Below are 22,138 nucleotides of genomic sequence, written 5' to 3'. Positions count from 1 at the left end.
ATGTAACACCCCACTCTGAATATTTTATCATTAGGGAAAAAATGCTATTATATAAAATACTTCTTTTCAAAAGTACCATCCTATCAAGGAAAAATGTCACTAACTTTGATTAAATGAACATGTATTCATTTGATGATTAAAATCCATTCACAGCATGCATTACCAAATATACAAAATTATCACAATACCCCTAAAGAAAATTTTGCAAAAACGTAAAAAAGATGTCATAAATGTGAAATATAACCATCAATCACAATAAAAATATAATGAGTAGCTAAATACATTGAAAATAAGTTTGATACATTAACTAAAGTATAATAAAAAATTGATTGAAACACCTTCATGCAGTGTCCACTCTCGATGACCACTATTCGCATTGTAGCCATTGTGATCATTTGTATCTGTATATATAAGAAGTAAGAGAGTGAGTAAAAAGTTACTCAATAAATAGAATACAAAATTATGAACAAATCATGCTTAATTGTAACATCTATAGATAAATCCTATATCAACAAAATAAATAAAAAATTTTATCTCACATCACTTGATAATGATAAAATAAAACTGATTAAATATTTTATGAACTCTTAAATTGTCACTTACATGTTTTGAGTTACAAATACAAAAGAAAAACAGTGACATACCATATATTCAAAGTATGTTATTGACAGTGGACTAGGCCAACCTCCTTTCAGATGAAATACTCTTCGCTTTATCCATCCTGATTCCTTAACGATAACGTTAATAAGTGCTAAGAGTGGCAACCCAATATCATATGCACCGTCAAATGCAATCAACGAAAGCATCCAACGTGTATTGGCTTTGATGTTGAACGACCATATTCATACTATATATCGGCACTGAAAATGTTAATAATGTGCTAAACAAGACATTTGGGGCTGCAAAGTTCTCTTTGTATGGAATGAGGAAGAGAATGAGAAAAGGTGACTAAAAAAATTTTGAAAGGTAATCTGAAAATGAATTTACAGTAGCTTTTCATTACTAGAATCATGAATAATTCTATAAATAATGAAAACAATATATTTGATTAAAAAACCATGGCCTTGAGGCTTGAGCTGATAGTCTCAGTTAAACTTCGCCGTCGGATTACAGTTGATATATATATTCATATGTGATAGCCTTCTTGCGCTCAATACTTAAGGTAAGCATTTAAAATTTTTTTTCCCTATATTTCATGCCAACAGTATATTTGATTTTACTTCATGACCTCTAGTGGGAGCCTGAGGCATCAAATCTCTATGATCAAGAAAAGTAAGCAAAAACATTTTGGAGATCCTTCTTTCATACTTTATTTTTTTGGTCAAATTCTTTTGAAGGAAAACAACGATTATCAACCATTCTGCAATCTCTCCTTCCTCCAATTCCTCTTCCCTTAAATAATCTCTCTTTGAATGCTCAAAGATCTCCTGTTTCTTGCCCACATGCTTCCTTAGCAAATATATCATCCAAACCAAGAAAGTCATCAGGATTAATTTCAGCGATAAGATCCATGTATGCATCTATTAAGCCTTGATCAAAATCAAACTCCATATCTTTTAGCATTCCTTGTTCCTCCACCTCTGAGTTTGTATATAATATGATGTCAGCTGCCACTCTTGTCAATGAAGGTGTATCCAAGTTGTTCAATTCCTGCTCAGTCATATTGGTTTCATTAGGGATTCCAGGCAATGGAACTTGATTTACATGCCTCATAATATCACAGACTTGAGGATTTGTAGAGATAACACCTTTTATTTCCTTTTCCCTGAACAGAATACTTGCACTTTAAGGGTCATTGCTCACAGGATCTCTAAGCATAGACCTACTAGTGAGACTATGAATCAACCACAAAATCATAGCTCTGTGAAGGGAGAAAAACATAAATTATAGGGTACTCCAGAATAACTATATTGGATAATTGTTGTCTTAATGGAGCTTTTATGTCCAACTCACGGAAAAGTGACTTAGGCCCCTGAAAACGAAAAAAAAAGTAAGTTAGATCTAACTTGAAAAGGAAACATTTGGTAAAAATTTCAAATGTAACCAGAAAAATAAAATTAGTAGGACAATGTTGCAGTTCTAGTAGTTTCAATTGGATACAAGTGTCTAACAACCAGTAACAAAGATGCACACAAGCAACAACCAACTACTAAGGAATGATGCAGAGTGCAATCAACAAACCACAGGGACCACAAGGAATTCTGAAGCTGAAGTGGCAACACGTGGAGGGTATAACAACTACTACCAAATGGAGAAGAAGATATTAGGCCTTGGAAAGAGAGCGAAGAAAAGGAGGGAAGAAAATAGCAATGGGGGAGAGGCCAACCTCTCGAATGTTAAAAATGGGACCTGCTCTGTGATGCTGTGATTTATGTTTTGTGATTGCTCTATTATGGATTCTGTATTTTGTTTTGTTATTTTGATGTGATGTTGGGGGTTCTATAATTAACTATTTTCATTAGACTGAAATGATGTTGAGAACTCTATATTTTTTATTGTGATGACAAGAAGAAAATATACACAATAGTTGCAGAATATTTGGATTGTATTGCTAGCAAATATTGTAGTACAAGATTCACAATGTTTATAAGCGCTATCTGAAATACAATTACAACGTCTTGAATACTTTGTTGTTGAGTCCTTTTACTTGACTGAGATACTGAGAAAGAAGTCTGGGACTGAAGAAAAGGGGTGCCGAATTGAGGTAGCAAAGCATCCAACCACCAGGTCTATAACACATGGTATTAGAGCATGACGCAAATGGAATTGCGAGTAGAGACTTTGGAGGCGGAAATGATAGTAGTGAAAAGGGGTAAAATCCTAAATAGAGGAATTGAATTCCAAAATGGGAGCCTTCGGTTCTAATATGGAGGCCATCAAAGAATGCCTGTGTGACTTGAGGGAAACAACATTTGGGAGGGAAGTAAGTGACAAGGGTAAGGCCCCGATGCAGCCAGAACCTTCCCCTTTGTATTTACCACCGGCCAGGTAACCATCGATACCACCCCCAGAGAGAATCGAAGAGGTAGCAGGAGGAGGAAGGATAAATCGTTGTGCTCGAGAGGAAGAAGAGACAAATGATGGGAACCAACGAGACTTCCAATACCGCTGATTAGAACTACCGCTATTTAATGGGGAGAGAGCCCTGGATTGGATTTCAAGGTGGTAGAACGTTATTTTCAAGTTAACTGTCTAACGCAGAGAGAGAGGTTGACAACGACAGGGGTATGCATGGAAGGAGAAACTTTACATTGGTTGCCATGGAGAGGGAAGAGACAACCATTCTCAGGTTGGGAGGAATTTAAGAATGAAGTATTGAAACGTTTTGAACCGGATGATGATGGGACACCGTATGAGGAGCTGCTAACTCTTCGACAAATGACAACTGTGCAGGCTTTTCAAAGTCTATTTGAAGTCTTATCTTTGATGGTTGATGGGTTGTCTGAGGAAACCTTGACGGTGGCCTTCATGAATGGCTTATTAGAAGAGATTCAAGCAGAAGTCAAACTGTTTTATCCACTGACATTAGAAGAAACAATGGAGCGTGCTAGACAAGTGGAGAATAAGAACTTCATTCTGAACAATAGATCAAGGACCTAACCCACTAAAATTTACTCATTTTTCACAGGCCACTCCACCTGCCCACAATGCACAACCCAGGCCTAACAACATTACAATTTTCAACCCATCACCCCAAACTCGTGAATCCTCTAGCCTAAATTCAGTCAATGTACCTGACCCACACCATTCACAAAATCAATCTCACTCCCTTCATTCACACAAATAGGAACCCATCCTATTATGTCGACGACTCCTAGAGCTCTAGTAACTTCTGGTGCTTCCTCATCCAACCCAAAGAGAGACAATGGTTACTAACGACTATCTGATGTAGAGTACCGCTTTAAGGTGGAAAAAGGGTTATGTTTTCGTTGTAACGAGAAATTCTTCCTAAGCCACAAATGTCATTTCAGGTAGTTGATGATCATGATAGGCAGTAAAGAAGGCTTAGAAGAGGATGATGACATGATTGAAGAGGAAACAATAATAGAGGATAAAGAGATGGAAGTTTTCTTGAATTCAAATTTGGTAGTTGGATTCAGCTCTCCCAAAACTATGAAGTTATTAGGCCAATTGAATGGGAAAGAGGTAGTGGTTCTCATCGACAGTGGAGCTACGCATAATTTTATTTCAGAAGAATTGGTAAAAACTCTGGGAATTCCAGTGAGCTTGACATGATTTACGGTGATACTTAGGGATGACAAACAAGCAGAGGGGTTAGGAAATGTAAAAGGGTAACCTTATCATTTTAACGCATCATCATTACACAAGACTTTTTATCGTTCCGATTAGGAGGAGTAGATGTTATATTAAGGATTGATTGGTTAAGCCGACTTGGTGAGGTCAAAGTTAATTGGAGAAATCAAACAATGCACTTTGATTGGGATGGTAGCCATGTTGAACATCAAGCAAAAACGGAGGTGACAATAGCAAGGGAAATGAGGCCAGAAATTGTGAATTTATTATCAGAATTTGAAAGACTATTCAGAGAACCACATGGACTCCCTCTAATAAAGGCAAAGGACCATGCCATCAGATTATATGACGGAGTTCAACCACCCAATTTGAGGCCTTATCGGTATCCTTATTACCAAAAGAACGAGATTGAAAAGATTGTGCAAGAAATGTTGTCCGTTGGGGTGATACACCTGAGTGTGAGTCTGTTTTCAAGTGCTATAATATTAGTCGAAAAAAAAAAAAGGTTGGCAATTTTGTGTTGACTATTGAGCATTGAACTGTATCACTATTCCAGATAGGTTTCCGATTCCAACGATCAATGAACTATTAGATGAGTTGGTAGGGGCGAAGATATTTAGTAAATTAGACCTTAAGTCTGGGTACCATCAGATTCAAATAAGGCAGAAGACGTAGAAAAAACAACTTTTAGAACACACGAAGGTCATTACGAATTCCTTGTCATGGCCTTCAGGTTAACCAATGCACCCGCGACATTCCAGAGTTTGATGAATGAAATCTTCCGACCTTGCGTAAATTCGTCTTAGTTTTCTTCGACGAAATTCTAATATATAACAAGGGATTTGAAGATCATCTTTTGCATTTGAGAATTGTTTTCAATCTTTAGCAGGACCATCAACTTATGGTGCACAAAAAGAAATGTTCTTTTGGCCAAGATCAAGTGGAGTACCTCAGACACATAGTATCAAAGAAGGGAGTCGAAATGGATCCAAAGAAAATTCGAGACATGGTTTCCTAGCCAATCTCACGTGACTTGTGAGACTTAAGAGGATTCCTTGGGTTGACGGGCTATTATTGGCGATTCGTAAAAAATTATGGGAAAATTACAGCACCACTAATGAATCTCCTAAGGAAGAATGCATTCAATTAGAACAATGATGCACAGCGAGCCTTCAAAACCTTAAAAACAGCTATGATGACAGTCCCCGTGTTGGCTATGCTAGATTTTTCAAAGGAATTTTTAGTAGAAATAAATGCGTTAGGAGTTGGATTGGGTGTCGTCCTTATGCAAGAAGGGAGGTCGATAGCATATTTAAGCAAAACCTTGTCTATTCGAAATCAGGGCAACTCAATCTACAAGAGTTAATGGCCATTGTCATAACTTTCCAAAAGTGGAGACACTATTTGCTGGGTAGGCATTTTAAAGTTTGAACTGATAAAAAAAGTCTTCAATTCTTAACAAATCAGAAGGTTATGGGGTAAGATCAACAACGGTGGTTAGTAAAAATGTTGGATTTTGATTTTGAGATTATTTACAAGCTAGGGTGTGAAAATAAAACAGTAGACGCATTGTCTCGAAATCCTAATTTTGTGAATGAATTGCATGCAGTATCTGCTGCCAAAGTAACAGGAATTGAACACATTCAACATGAGGTTAACAAAGATAAGAGATTACAGCAAATTATTCAACAATTACAGAATGATTCTACAGCTCATCAGTGTTTTTCCTTCAGAAACGAAACTCTAATTTATCAAGGAAGAGTAATACTGCCGACAACATCCAGATTCATCCCTCAATTTCTTCATGAATTCCATTCATCCTTGTGTGGAGGTCATTCGAGGTATATTCGAACCTACAAGAGAATAACTTCAGTATTTTATTGGGAAGGTAAGAAGATAGATATCAAGAGGTATGTTAGAGAGTGTGAAATATGTCAGAGAATGAAGTATGAAGCCACAACGCCGATGGGATTATTACAACCACTTCCCATACCTTCAAAAATATGGGAGGATGTGTCAATGGGCTTTATAATGGGGTTACCAAAAGTAAGCAGTGTTGATACTATTTTACTTGTAGTAGATAGATTACCAAAACATGCTCACTTTTTGGTGATAAAACACCTTTTCATAGCCAAGGATATCGCAGGTGTTTTTATTCGGGAGGTTGTTCAATTGCATGGGTTTCCCCGCACTATTGTTACTGATTGAGACCGTGTTTTTATGAACAAATTCTGGAAGGAATTATTTAGGGCAGCGGGAACCTCTCTAAAATTCAATTCATCCTATCATTCACAAACGGATGGACAAACCGAATTGGTGAACCGAAGTTTAGAGACCTACCTTAGATGTTTCTGTTGGGGGTAGCTAAGATGTTACTGGTATAACACATCATTTTATGGTTTGGTGGGGAAGACATCCTTCAAAGTATTTTATGGGAGAGATCCACCGCCACTTCTCTGGTGGGTGGAAGAGGAATCGAAAATAGAAGAGGTGAATACCATTATTCGAGAGAGAAATTTGATCCTAGACGACCTCAAAAGTAACTTAAATCGTGCTCAAGAGAGGATGAAAAAATTCAATGATAAGAAAAGAAGAGAAGTGGAGTTTGCAATGGGAGATTATGTATTCCTTAAGTTGCAGCCCTATCGCTTTCGCTCCTTGGCATCACGCATAAATGAGAAATTGAGTTCTTGTTACTATGGTCCATATGAGGTACTCGAGAGGATTGGAAAGGTGGCATACAAACCGAGGCTTCCCCGATTCAACCAAAATACATCACACATTCCATGTCTTATAGCTCAAAAAAAACTTAGGACAGAATGTGAGGAGTCAGCCATTACCTGAGGGGTTGAATGAAGGAGTGGAATTAGAAGTTCAACCCAAGAAGGTATTGAAACACAGATACTCTTCCCACGGAGAACTGGAACTGCCTATTAAATGGCAAGGACTACCCGATCATGAATGTTCGTAGGAATTATATAAGAATGTATTTCGGCTTTTTCCTCAACTACACCTTAGGGACAATGTGCCTCGTGATGGGTGGGGCAATGTTAGGTGCAGTATTTATGTGAGGAAGAAGAAAAGAAGGAAGGTAGGAAGTACAAATACCAACCTATTAGAAGCTACACGTGTCCAGCACCTAGCAACAAAGATGCATACAAGCAACAAGTAACAAACAACAAGCAACAAGTAACAAGCAACAAGCAACAAACAACTACCAACTACCAAGGAATGACATAGAGTACAATCAACAAACCATGGGGACCACAAGAAATTCTGAAGTTGAAGTGGTAACACGTGGAGGGAGTAATAACTATTACAGAATAGAGAAGAAGATATTAGGCCTTGGAAAGAGAGAGAAAAGGAGGGAAGAAAATAGCAAAAAGGGGAGAGGCCAACCTCTCGAATGCTAGAAATGAGACTTGCTCTGTGATGCTGTGATTTATGCTTTGTGATTGTGTTAAGATCCCAAGTGCAAGGTCTGAGACTTGGATCCCACATTGGAAAGTATGAGCAACTAATGTGGGGTTTATATGGCCTTGGGCTCTCCCATTTCAATAGCTAGTTTTTGAGGTGTGGTTCTCCTAAGGTTCGTATCATTTGGGCCCCTCCTAGCGCCAGGGAGGTTCCGAACTCCTCGAATTGTTCGGTTTATCTTGTAATGTTTTAATTAATGAAATATTTTAGTTTATTATGTTTTTCGTGTTTTGATTTTGTGTTTTGCTTGAATAAGAGCTGAATTCCTAACAAATGGTATCAGAGCGCGTTCGATCCAACGGAGAAGATAGATAATGGTCGGAAAAGTGATGAGTCGCCGGAAGATGTTCATGGAGGAGGCTGACTTGAAGAAAAATCATCACAGGGAGAAATGAGTCCGAAAGCGCAAAAATAGAAGAAGAAAAAGAAAATGAAACGTCGGCGGAACCCAAAAAAAAAAAAAAACAAAAATAGAGAAAGCAGAAGGAAGAAGAAAGAAGGACGAAGGAGAAGAAAGAAGAAAAGAAAACGAAAAGGAGAAGAAAGAGAAAAGAGAGAAAAAAAAAAAATTAAAAAGAGGGCTGGAGGGCACTGGCGGTGGCTTGTTGGAAAAGGAGAATGAGAGATGTGATGTGGTGTGGCTGCTGGGAAAGAAAAAAAAAAAAACAGGAGAAGGCAGAACTTTATTGGGAAGAGAAAAAGAGGATATGGGGCGTTGGGAAGAGAAAAAAAAAAAATTAAAAGTAAAAACAGTGGTGCGGAGAAATATTTTAGTTTATTAAAATATTAAAAAAAAAAATAGAAAACTCATCTTGAGGACAAGATGATTTTGAAGGGGTGGGAAATGTTAGGATTGAGACACTTGTCATCAATCCAATGGTTCATTTTTATTATAAATGTATGTGTTAGGTTTCAAAAAAGGGAAGAGAAGAAAAATATTAGGGTTTGGGTTTGAGGACAGCCACCTTTGGCTGATTTAGGGAGGTCTCCGACGCCTCGAATGGCCGGAAAATGGGAGGTCTTCGGCGCCTCGAATGGCCGAAAAATGAGAGGTTCCGAACTCCTCGAATTGTTTGGTTTATCTTGTAATGTTTTAATTAATAAAATATTTTAGTTTATTATGTTTTTCGTGTTTTGATTTTGTGTTTTGGTTGAATAAGAGCTGGGTTCCTAACAGATTGCTCTATCATGAATTCTGTATTTTGTTATTTTAAAGTGATGTCGGGAGTTCTGTAATTAACCATTTTTGTTAGATTGAAATGATGTTGAGAACTCCCTACATCACCTCGACATCACTTCAATCTGTAGCAGGGAGAAGCAAAAGTTTTGTCCTTCAACTTGCAGCAACATTCATAAGACTTTGGAGACGGAATGGTAGCTTAAAATAAGAATGACTGCATAATTTACCTCTCAGTCTCTGAGCAGATTCAACAACCCTCTTCATTTCCTCGAGCAAATTGCTGAGAGAGAAGCCGGAAGGGAGGGAGAATGTTGCGGTCGTCGTTATCTTCGTCTGTCGACAGCTGCTGCAAAGGCCCTAGGGGAGAAATGTCGATTGTGGGGAAAAGTGGGGTAAAATTGTTAAGTCTTAATCCTGGTGGGGTAAAATGTTAGTTTTTAAACTTGGTGGGCAAAAATATGATTAATTTATAGCTTTTTTAAATATTTTTATAAAATGACAATTTTATTTCTCACAATAATAGTGAAATTTAACAGAGGGGTAAATATTTGGATTTTAAAAAATTACTGGGTGGTTAAGTGAGTTTGCACCAAACCTTCGGTGGGAAATAGTCTTTTGGCCTAAAACAAAATGTTATATTGTGTATTTTATTAATAATATGTTTGGATAATTTGGTAAAAAAATTAAAACGATAAAAACACTTTAAAGAGTAAAAACAATAGATAAATTCAAGTCAATTTGAGTTGAATCGGGTCAACTTGAATATTAAAGAATTGGATTAAGGTTAAAAAATTTCGATCCGATTTTAATTCTAGCCAGGTTAGAGTTGAGGATTTTTAACACAAAATCTGAACATAATTCGATGACACGTATTACCAGGTCTATATGAGAACTACTACTGGAAAATAAGGAATGGGAAAAAAATTAAAAAAAAGAGAATTTATAAACAATTCCAACTTCGACTTCTATTTTTATTCCTATACCACCTTATGTTACCATTCCTTTTCCTATACCATTCAAAGGAGATAATGAAACAAGATAATAAAAAATACAATAAAACAATAAAAAAAACTGCTTCCACAACTAATCCGAAAAGAACATGTTATCATGAAAACTCCTATTCATTTCCCATCAATGCTCCTAAACATTTCCCAAAAATCTAATAAAACACAAACTAACAAATGATACATCTTAAATCACACAATAACCAGATATTTAAATTAAGTGACAATGCTTCAGGTAATATTTACCCAGAAATATTCATGAGAGAGATACAAATTAAAACTAAAACATTATTTCATGCTAATTAATAATCAAGAAGACAATCAAGATGAAGCTAATTTTATATGGTGTGAACAGGAAGCAGAGTACCCTTTCATTTTCACTACGAGAAATAGTGAGATACACGAGTGCAAAAGTGCAACTGGTAAACTATGCATGATACTTAAAATTTCAATAATTACTACATTTATCAAGTAAAAAGCAACCTAAATAATATAGTAAAGGTTATTACTGTTGATTGTGTTGATTTGATTCTGTTATATTAGGAAGGATATCAAAACATATTAGGAGATAATATATTTAGGATTTGATTTGATTTGATTTATAGGGATTTGATTTGATTTAGTTAAAGATTTGATTGATTCATTTCCTGTTATATCTTCTCTGTAAACTGTATATATTGTACTGTTCAGTACTCTGAAATATATGAAAATAATATTCTTAATTCACATGGTATCAGAGCCTAACATTTAAATTTTTCTGGCGTTCTCAACTTAATTTCCGGCGAATCCAAGTCTTTTCTCCACTGCTTCTCCGATCACTGTGCTTCCATTGTTTTTCCGGTGATCGTGCATATACCAGTGTGATCAGGATTTTTTCGCCGACACATCCGTCAAAGCAACATCATCGTTCGACGTTCCACGCGCCTACACGCGCCGCTCAATCTCTCAGTATCTTCCGACGCCGATCTCCTGTTCCGGCGACAGTGCACCGACACCGCCTCTTCTGTTGAACTCAGACGACGCCGACGAGTCCATCTGTGGTGAGTTTGCAGTCATCCGACGCCGGAAGATTCTACACGCGCCAACCGTTTTTCCGCTTGAAACATAAGCTTCGATCTACTGTTCCGGCGCACGTGGAACTACACCGCCGCCGCCAATTGACTCAGTAGACGCCGGTGGTTAGTTCTGTTGAAGACCCATCTCCACTAGCTGCTCCACGCGTCGCCGGTGACGTCACAGAATAGTTCACGCATTCCGAAGGCTTTGTTTCTCGATTCAACAGTCTTCTGATCAGTTTGTGGGCCTCAATTTCTTCGGATCTTCACTTTTCTTGGTTTCAGAAAGCTTCTTCTATTTTCTAATTCGTGATTCACCATGTTCATTGAAAGCTCCAAACCAGGTGAGCGCAATGGGAGTGAAACTCGACCAAAGTGCAATTATTGTCACAAATGGGGTCACACCAGAGACAAGTGTCATAAACTCTATGGTCGTCCTCTTCAAACTACGAATACTTTTCAGACTTATGATTATCCTATTAGAGTGCAGTCTCCACCATCTTTGACACTCACAGGTGCTGATCTTGAAGATTATCTCCGATATCAGAGCGCAAAACAACCTTCATCTTTTATTGCTTCGATTGCTCATCCAGGTAATTCAGTTGTATGCCTCACTCAATCTTCTTCTTCCGAGTCATGGATCCTTGATTCTGGTGCCTCTGATCATATCTCTGGTAACCCTCGTTTACTCTCTCACTTTACTAAGAGTACTTCCTTACCTACTGTAACATTAGCTAATGGGTCTATCGTTACTGCCAAAGCGGTAGGTTGTGCTCATCCTCTTCCACTCTTGCCTTTGGAGTCTGTCTTTTACCTCCCTGACTGTCCATTTAACCTTATTTCTGTTAGCAAACTTACCCGTTCCCTAAATTGTACAATTACATTTACTAATAACTCTGTTCTTATACAGGACCGCAGTACGGGTCGGATGATTGGCATAGGACGTGAGTCACAGGGCCTCTACCGACTAAATCCACCTGATTCTGTAGCATGTGCCATCACTGAGTCTCCAACACTTCTTTACAATCGTTTGGGTCACCCTAGTTTGTCAAAACTACAGCAGATGGTCCCTGGTTTGTCACATTTATCATCCTTTAATTGTGAGTCTTGTCAACTTGGAAAACATACTCGTATATCCTTTCCAAGACGTGTCAATAATCGGGCTACATCACCTTTTGAATTAGTCCATTCTGATGTATGGGGTCCTAGTAGAGTCGTGTCTACTTTAGGTTTTCAATATTTTGTTACATTTATTGATGATTATTCGCGTTGCACTTGGTTATTTTTAATGAAGAATAGATCTGAATTATTTTCTATTTTTCAATCCTTTTGTGCTGAAATTGAAACACAATTCTCTACTACTATTCGTACTCTTCGTAGTGATAATGCCAGTGAATATTTTTCTGCTCCCTTTACTAAATTTCTGGCATCTAAGGGCATTCTACATCAATCATCTTGTGCTCATACTCCTCAGCAAAATGGGATTGCCGAACGTAAAAATAGGCATCTTATTGAAACTGCCCGTACTTTACTCATACATAGTCATGTGCCTTTTCGTTTTTGGGCTGATGCTGTTATTTCTGCTTGTTTCTTAATTAATAGAATGCCTTCTTCAGTCTTGCAGGATCAGGTACCTCACTCTATTTTATATCCTGATCAGTCATTGTTTCCTCTTCAACCTCGTGTCTTTGGGTGTACATGTTTTGTTCATGACTTATCTCCTGGTCGAGATAAATTGTCTGCTCGTTCTATTAAATGTGTTTTTCTTGGATACTCGCGTCTTCAAAAAGGTTATCGATGTTATTCTCCTACTACACGTCGTTACTACCTTTTTGCAGATGTTACATTTTTTGAGTTTTCTCTTTATTTTTCGTCTTCTTCTCAACTAGACAAGTCTCCTATTACAGAAGTTCTTCCTGTGTCCTATATTGTTCCCCTAATAAATTCACACCCTTCAACTAACCAATCTCCGACTAGTGCAGATCTTCCACCCACTAGTCATTCTACAGGTGATGGCCTTGCTTCTCCTTCAGGTGAGACAGTCTCTCAAGACCCGGTGCACTCGCTTCCTGCTCCAGAATCTTCTGTCTCTGCGGTCTTACCTCCTGATGATCAATTTCCCATCGCTATTCGCAAAGGTATGCGCTCAACTCGTAATCCTCATCCCATCTATAACTTTCTAAGTTATCATCGTTTATCTTCACCATACTATGCGTTTGTGTCCACTTTATCATCTATATCTACCCCTGCTACTGTTCATGAGGCATTATCTGATCCCGGATGGCGACAAGCAATGGTGGATGAGATGTCTACTCTACATGCTAATAATACTTGGGAACTGGTTCCTTTGCCTCCTGGTCACTCAACAGTTGGATGTCGGTGGATCTATACTATTAAAGTTGGTCCTGATGGTCAGATTGACAGGTTGAAAGCACGGTTGGTTGCTAAAGGATACACTCAGACATATGGTCTTGACTATTATGAGACTTTCTCTCCGGTTGCTAAAATGTCTTCTGTTCGCCTATTTTTTTCTATGGCTGCCATTCGCCATTGGCCTTTGCATCAGTTAGATATCAAGAATGCCCTTCTTCATGGTGAACTGCAAGAAGAAATTTATATGGAGCAACCTCCTGGTTTTGTTGCTCAGGGGGAGTCTGGATTGGTTTGTAAACTTCGTCGGTCTCTATATGGTTTAAAACAATCTCCTCGCGTTTGGTTTGGTCGGTTTAGTACTGTTATTCAAGAATTTGGTATGCGACGGAGTGAATCTGATCATTCAGTATTTTATAGACATACTCCACACGACAAATGTATCTATTTAGTGGTCTATGTTGATGATATTGTTATTACAGGAAATGATCAAGAGGGTATTGAACAATTAAAGAAGCATTTGTTTAATAATTTTCAAACCAAAGATTTGGGCCCACTCAGATACTTTCTTGGTATAGAAGTCGCCCAGTCTAAATCTGGAATTGTCATCTCTCAAAGGAAGTATGCATTGGATATTCTGCAAGAAACTGGGATGTTAGATTGCAAACCTATAGACTCTCCTATGGATCCTAATACTAAGCTCTTACCCGAACAGGGGGAGCCACTTACAGATCCTGGGAGATATCGAAGACTCGTTGGAAAACTTAATTATCTCACAATCACACGACCAGATATTTCTTTTGCTGTTAGTGTGGTAAGTCAATTCCTTCAGTCTCCATGTAATAGTCATTGGGATGCAGTTATTCGTATCTTGAGGTACATTAAGAGGACACCTGGAAAAGGACTGTTATATGAGAATAAAGGACATACTCAGATCGTTGGGTACTCAGATGCTGACTGGGCAGGTTCTCCATCTGACAGACGATCTACTTCTGGGTATTGTGTATTAATTGGAGGAAATCTAATATCATGGAAAAGTAAAAAGCAAAATGTTGTCGCTAGATCTAGTGCAGAAGCAGAATATCGTGCTATGGCCTTAGTCACTTGTGAGCTTATCTGGTTGAAGCAGTTGATCCAAGAATTAAAGTTTACAAAAATATCACAAATGTCATTATTTTGTGATAATCAGGCTGCTCTTCATATTTCCTCAAATCCTGTGTTTCATGAAAGAACAAAACATATAGAAATCGATTGTCATTTTGTGAGAGAAAAGATTATGTCTGGTTGTATCTCTTCAAGTCATGTCAATTCAAATGATCAGCTAGCGGATATACTTACTAAATCTCTTCGAGGGCCTCGTATTAATTTCATTTGTAACAAACTTGGTGCATATGATTTATATGCTCCAGCTTGAGGGGGAGTGTTGATTGTGTTGATTCGATTCTGTTATATTAGGAAGGATATCAAAGCATATTAGGAGATAATATATTTAGGATTTGATTTGATTTGATTTATAGGGATTTGATTTGATTTAGTTAAGGATTTGATTGATTCATTTCCTGTTATATCTTCTCTGTAAACTGTATATATTGTACTGTTCAGTACTCTGAAATATATGAAAATAATATTCTCAATTCACAATTACAAAGTCAATGAAAAACCAATTGTTCCATTGTGTATCAATTATAGGTTTTTTTTTTTCATGGCAAAAATAAGTAACTAAAACATGATGCAGTTAAATGGTTTCCATAAACCCACCACAACAAAAGGCATAAACCAAACATATAAATTTACACCTGTATCCACAATTTTCATCATCGTCTTTCACCACACCACCCCCCCCCCCCCCCCCCCCCAAAAAAAAAAAAGAACCAAAAGCAACCGTCAGTATTGTTGCAACAACAACTAAAAAAAAATTATAAAAGACAGCCATATTGAAGCAATAGAATGTGACAAAAGTATTCACGTAAAACCAAATCAGCTGTTTGTTACCTTAAATCCAAGATTAAATGCCTCCACATCCAGTTAAAGTGATGAAACGGACAAATTTCTTCTGCATTATCATTAGCAATGGATTATGCTACTAATTATAAAATACCAGCCATAAGAATGAATACAATGGAAAAGGAAATATAGATACCAAAAATATGGATTAAGAAAAGCATGTTCCAAAATCATCCATGTAATATTCTTAAACATCCAATTAAAAAAAGGCTAGTCAAAATTAGAAATAAGCACATAAAACACTTGGGAGATCTACAACAAAAGAAGGAAATTGAATTTTCCAAACGAAAAATCAGTAGCTGAATCAATATAGACATACTGCAGCAACAGAACGTGAGTAAAGAATTAGGAAAGGAAGAAATTTGGGTAGAAAATTATAAAGAGAGAAAAGAAATACCTAAACAAATAGTCTAATTTAGCGAGAATATTCATATTACAATAGAATATACCGAATTGAAAAATCACAAAAAAAGAATAAAAAAGCACAGTGTTATTAATTACTTGCTTATGTTGAATTTTAGTAATGATCCTTAAATGATAGCAGCCAAGTATAACTATAAAATATAGTAATATTGTAATTACAAACTACAATCTTAGTTGTTGAGATGATGAAAAATGAATTATTTCCGACAGCTGTGCCTAATCTTATTACTGTTCCTATAATTGTAACAGTTTTACAAAATTGAACATGAATATAATTACACAAGATAATAAAAATGAAAATAAAGCATCCATGAGTGTTCCCAAAAAAAAAAAAAAGTTATAATCAACTCCTAAACATTTAACATCAAAACTACTAGAAATTTTTGAAAAATGTAATAAAACACAAACTATGAAACAACTATAACTAAAATTAAATAATAAACACATATTGCAACAACATAGAATTAGAAAAACAAAAAAATTACAGCATATCATAACAACATAACATGACAAAAGTCTTATGAATAACATACAAAAGTCTCATGAAAAACACAAAAGGAGTCAACAAAATTACATGATATTGGAAGCTAAACTCAAACCCACCAAGCCCTAACCCAAATTAGGCAAATGATATGTCTTAAGTCACACAATAACCAAAAATTTACAATGAGTAATGGTATACCTTAACTGCTCTTCCCACCCTGTCGTGCTCTCTAGCTCTTAAACAAAATCAAGAAAAGGAATACACCACAACCAAACACAAAGTAAATCATGCAAATATATAAATGAGAGAGCACCAGAAAAGAAAAGGTAACATCATTACTGATAATATTAAATACCTGAACTATTAATTGAAATAAAATTGTCAAGTACTAAAGCCCATCAGGTAAACAATTACTGCTCCATCTCCATCAAATGTTACAACCAGGTTCCTGGTGGGCATAAACAAAAAGATCACCTGGTGGTCATAAAAAATGGACATCGAAAAAGTAGATAATGGAATGGCATTAATAAATGGCAGATAATGCCATTGACGATTTTTGCATTACATGTGGGTTTAAAAATCCTTCAAAAGAGATCAAGTATTTGCATTCATAGCCTCGAGCATGATAAATATATATTATAGCAAATATAAGGAAAAACAAAGATAACAAGCATATTGAAGTCCATAAAAGAGAAGAAACACACCTAATTTTGGTTGTATAATCCCATGGAAAACATTACAAGAACAACCACTCCCTGGCCTTGGATTCAATCTCACGAGCATTTTAAAGGGACTCTTACACTGGAAAGGCCAGTCATGAGGAGTGTCAGTTAGGAATAGTTCTAATGAAGCCTAGGCTACATAATTTCTGCAGAGAAATCCAAAGTATCTCTAGGCTACATAATTTTTGACTTATCCAATCTACACAGAAGCATACTACCAACTTGTCACAGACAATGCTTCAGGTAATATTTACCCAGAAACATTCATGAGAGAGCTACAAATTAAAACTAAAACATTATTTCATTCCAATTAATAATAAAGAAGACAACAAAGATGAAGCTAATTTTATCTAGAGTGAACAGGAAGTAGAGTGCCCTTTCATTTTCAGTATGAGAAATAGTGAGATACACAAGTTTAGACCTGTAACTGGTAAACCATGCATGATACTAAAAATTTCAATAATTACGATGTTTATCGAGTAAAAAGCAACCTAAATAATATAGTAAAGGTTATTTACAAAGTCAATGAAAAACCAATTGTTCCATTGTGTATCAATTATAGGTTTTTCTCCTTTTCATGACAAAAATAAATAACTAAAACGTCATACAGTTAAATGGATTCCATAAACCCACCACAACAAACTATGTGGTGGGTTTGTGATCTCATTCCTATACCATCTTATGTTACCATTCCTTTTCCTATACCATTCAAACTTCTGTTACTAATCCAACATCATTTCCTATTTCTATTCTTGTTGCCGTTCTACAAAACAAGATAATAAAGCATAAAATAAAACAATAAAAAAAAAAAAAAGCATCCACAACTTTTCCAAAAACAAAATGCTGTCATGAAAACTCCTATTCATTTCCCATCAATGCTCCTAAACATTTCCCAAAAATCTAATTAAACACAAACTAACAAATGATACATCTTAAATCACACAATAACCAAAAATTTAAATTAAGTGACTGTATGCCTTGACTGTTCTTCTCACTCTATCATGTTCTCTAGCAGCTGGAAAAAAAAAAGTAATACTAAGTCAAACAACAAAACCAAAACACAAAATAAAGCATGCAAAAACCAATTGAAACCATACTGCAGCAACAAAACAATAATAAAGCCATAATACAGCAACAGAATATGACTATTTCAGACATAAAATGATCTTATTCATCAAATTAATGAGCTTAATAAGGAAAAGAAAGAGATCAAGTATTTGCATTGATGGCCTCAAGCATGATAAATATATATACTAGCATATATAAGCATAAACAAAGATAACTAGCATATTAAAGATCAAAAAAGAGGAGAAACACACCGAATGTTTGGTTGTATAATCTGACAGAAAACATTACAAGAACGACCACTCCCTGACCTTGGATTCAATATCGAGAGCATTTTAAGGGGACTCTTACACTGGAAAGGTAAGTCAAGAGGAGTGTCAGTTAGGAATGGTTCTAGTGAAGCCTAGGCTACATAATTTCTTGAGAGAAATCCAAAGTAGCTCTAGGCTAAATAATTTTTGACATATCCAATCCATACAGAAGCATACTACCATCCTGTCACAGATAATGCTTCAGGTAACATTTACTGAGAAATATTCATGAGAGAGCTAAAAGTTAACACCGCCAACATTATTTCATGCCAATTAAAAATCAAGAAGACAATCAAGATGAAGCTAATTTTATATAGAGTGAGTAGGAAGTAGAGTATTCTTTCATTTTCAGGATGAGAAATAGTGAGATACACAAGTGCATAAGTGCAACCTAGAAAATATGGTAAAGGTTATTTCCAAAGTCAATGAAAAACCATTGGTTCCATTGTGTATCAATTATAGGTTTTTTTCTTTTTCATGACAAAAAAAAGTAACTAAAACATCATACAGTTAAATGGTTTCCATAAACCCACCACATCAAAAGGCATAAACCAAACATATAAATTTACAGCTATATCCACAATTTCCATCATCGTCATTCACCGGGGGGGAAAAAAAAAACCCCATGTGAAAGGAAAGAGAAGGTCTTAGATCACGCAAAAGCAACCACCATCATTGTTGCAACAAGTAAATAAAAATTATGATAACAAAGCCATATTGGAGCAATATAATATGACAAAAGTTTTCAATTAAAACCAAATCAGCTGTTTCTTACCTTAAATCCAAGATTAAATGCCTCCACATCCAGTTAAAGTGATGAAACGGACAAATTTCTTCTGCATTATCATTAGCAATGGATTATGCTACTAATTATAAAAGAGCAGCCATAAGAATGAATACAATGGAAAAAGAAATATAGTTACCAAAAATAAGGATTAAGAAAAGCATGTTCCAAAATCATCCATGTAATATTCTTAAACATCCAATTAAAAAAAGGCTAGTCAAAATTAGAAATAAGCACATAAAACACTTAGGAGATCTACAACGAAAGAAGGAAATTGAATTTTCCATACAAAAAATCAGTAGCTGAATCAATATAGACATACTGCAGCAACAGAACGTGAGTAAAGAATTAGGAAAGGAAGAAATTTGGGTAGAAAATTATAAAGAGAGAAAAGAAATACCTAAACAAATTGACTAATTTAGGGAGAATTGTCATATTACAATAGAATATTCTGAACTGAAAAAAAAAAAAAGCAGAGTATTATTAATTACTTGCTTATGTTGAATTTTAGTAATGATCCTTAAATGATAGAGGTCAAGTAGAATAAAATATAGTAATATTGTAATTACAATAGACAGTATTAGTTGTTGAGCTGATGAAACATTGAATTATTTGCCCTACAACACGCACAATTCTAGAGAAAAGAAGTTTTCTCGAAGAAAAAATCAGATGCACATGTACTTGAATTGGGAATAGATTTATGAGAAAGTCTATATTCCCTGCAACTGTTATGGCAGGATTTCTATGATGGCTAGGTTATACTGTCAGAACACACCAAGCTTTAATGGAAATGTGGCATATAAGAACTGCATATCTAGCTGTATAAGGAATGTCATAAATGAGAAGTTTATCTGTCACATCTTGCATCGCTCGCAAATAACAATTTAGGCTAACTTGCAAGTCTTGAGTGCCTTCAATTAATCTCACAAAAAATGTCTACTAACTTAACATACTTTCTGATTGATTTTTTACCTTTTTGTTAATTGAATTCATATAATTTAGTATGATATCAAATAATTTAAGTCAAAAAATTAAAAAAAAAATGGAAACCCTAAACTATTTTGAACTGAAATTGAAAAGATAAAAGGAAACAAGGAATGTTTACCTTTCCATGCTAGAAGAGACGAGATCTAAAATTAGTGGCAGCGCATTGTAATGTCATGGGGGGTGGGAGGATGGTGGATGAAGAATTTAGCGAGAAATGAAATGAGAGAAAGGGGGAAGAGAACCTTGATATGGGAGGTGTGGAAAAGTGATTTAATCGGTGAGAAAATGGAAGAAAAATGAAGAGAAAAGCTAACACTAGACTAAAGTAAAACTCTGGAATGAGGGGAGAGATTCCTAATTTTTATTAAAATGAAATCTGTATAAAATATAGACATTTGGCCCTTCTTTCCTTCTCAATTAGCAATTACAACACATTACATTGCAAAACTGACAGTCTCACCCATATACACACATATTCTAACATTCTCCTTAAACTCAACTTCCTTCGTATCTAAAACACACAAAAAAATCAACTTTTTACGTTTTGACAGCACCCAATCCCCATTACAACTATTTAAAATTTTCATTTTAATAAAAAATAAGAGAAGGAACACTTAATATCCAAATCAGTACATATTACAACTATTCCATAAACAAAATGTTATCAGCACAAAGTCCTAAACAAACCATAGAACAAAAATAAAAAAATATCAAATTTGCACAAAGCAGCAACTAAAGAATAAGAAAAGAGTCCACTACAGAAAAGAAACACAACATTAAAGCCATTGCAGAAACTTAATAAACAAAAAATATAAGACTAGAAAAAACCTAATCACAATCTAACAACTTTGGCACAATAATAGGATATTGCTTTGAGAATTAAGAGTTATTTAAGAAGTAGTGATACTGCATCAGCGACAACAACAGGGTAAATCCGTAGGGAAAGGGATCATAAATAATAGACTTCACAACAACTGAAATGTACAAGCCACATCCACAATGTATTGAATTCCCCATCACAAGGCAAACAAATTTCACAGGACTATTGTTTGACCTTTTTCTAACACAAATTCTGATAGTAACAAATATGAAGTACAGGAAAACAAATTTTTATCCCAGCAGAAGTAAAACAACAAATTAAAATTCCAACCCACATCCACAAGAGGATTAAAAAAAATTGGAATTGCACATCTGTAATTAACCTTTCACCGCATGAAGTATGAGAAAACATACTAAACTGTGAACCAAAAATATTGAATCCCAACCACAATGAACTGACTTTCCAATCACAACGCATCCGCAATACAGTAATATTGCAAGGGGTAAAAAGAAGAAAACCAATGAAATATTTTCAAAAAGAATACTTAAGACAAAAAAAAAAAAATTAGGAAAAAGAGGGTCATAAGAATAACAAAAAATAAATTAAAAATGTCAGAACAGAACAACTATTTCAAACAAAATTTGAAAAACAAAAACTAAAGAAATACAAATAGACCATGTGCAGTAATAGATGCACCCTAAGGATGAAGCAAGATAAACCAACAACTTGACTGAGACAAACAGTATGTAAAGCGAATATCATAATAGGCAACAAAAAAACAAAAAACAAGTAGTAAATCAAAGAAGAATGACCAGATGAGCAAATATTAACAAAAATTGGTTAATAAACTAACAGGAATCAGCAAGTAAGAAATGAAAACTATTGACAAACAGAGAAATGAGTTATGGGACTGGATCAACAGTAACAATTAATTACTAGGATCGCCTAACAGAAAAAAAAAGCATCAACGTAGTAATAATCTGGAATAATACTGAACATGAATCTGTATCAAATAATGTCTATCGGTAAAGAATGACATCTAATAGGTAATAGCAAAATAAAATCGTCAAAATAATAACAGAGCAACAATCACACACAAATAGCAATATTAAGCATAGATCTTTAGCGAAAATGAACAAAAAGCACAGTAAATCTAACAGAGACCAAATATAGCATCAGGGTACCATCAAACAAACAT

At 35.5% G+C, this 22,138-nt stretch overlaps 1 long non-coding RNA gene across 1 annotated transcript; it reads right to left on the bottom strand.

The window, feature by feature from the left end:
- Positions 1-229: 229 nt before the first annotated feature.
- Positions 230-20,784, bottom strand: LOC123225799. The gene is made up of 9 exons (XR_006504199.1): positions 20,239-20,784; positions 19,125-19,185; positions 18,293-18,390; positions 16,956-17,052; positions 16,607-16,699; positions 16,450-16,486; positions 15,333-15,393; positions 645-1,972; positions 230-401 (listed from the first exon to the last, which is right to left on the bottom strand). It is a non-coding gene; the product is annotated as an uncharacterized LOC123225799 (long non-coding RNA).
- Positions 20,785-22,138: the final 1,354 nt, after the last annotated feature.

This window comes from Mangifera indica, chromosome 9 (genome assembly GCF_011075055.1).
Source record: "Mangifera indica cultivar Alphonso chromosome 9, CATAS_Mindica_2.1, whole genome shotgun sequence".
NCBI classification, from domain to species: domain Eukaryota; kingdom Viridiplantae; phylum Streptophyta; class Magnoliopsida; order Sapindales; family Anacardiaceae; genus Mangifera; species Mangifera indica.
The sequence above is the reverse complement of the archived record's forward strand: the minus strand, read 5'-3'. Positions and strand labels throughout refer to the sequence as shown.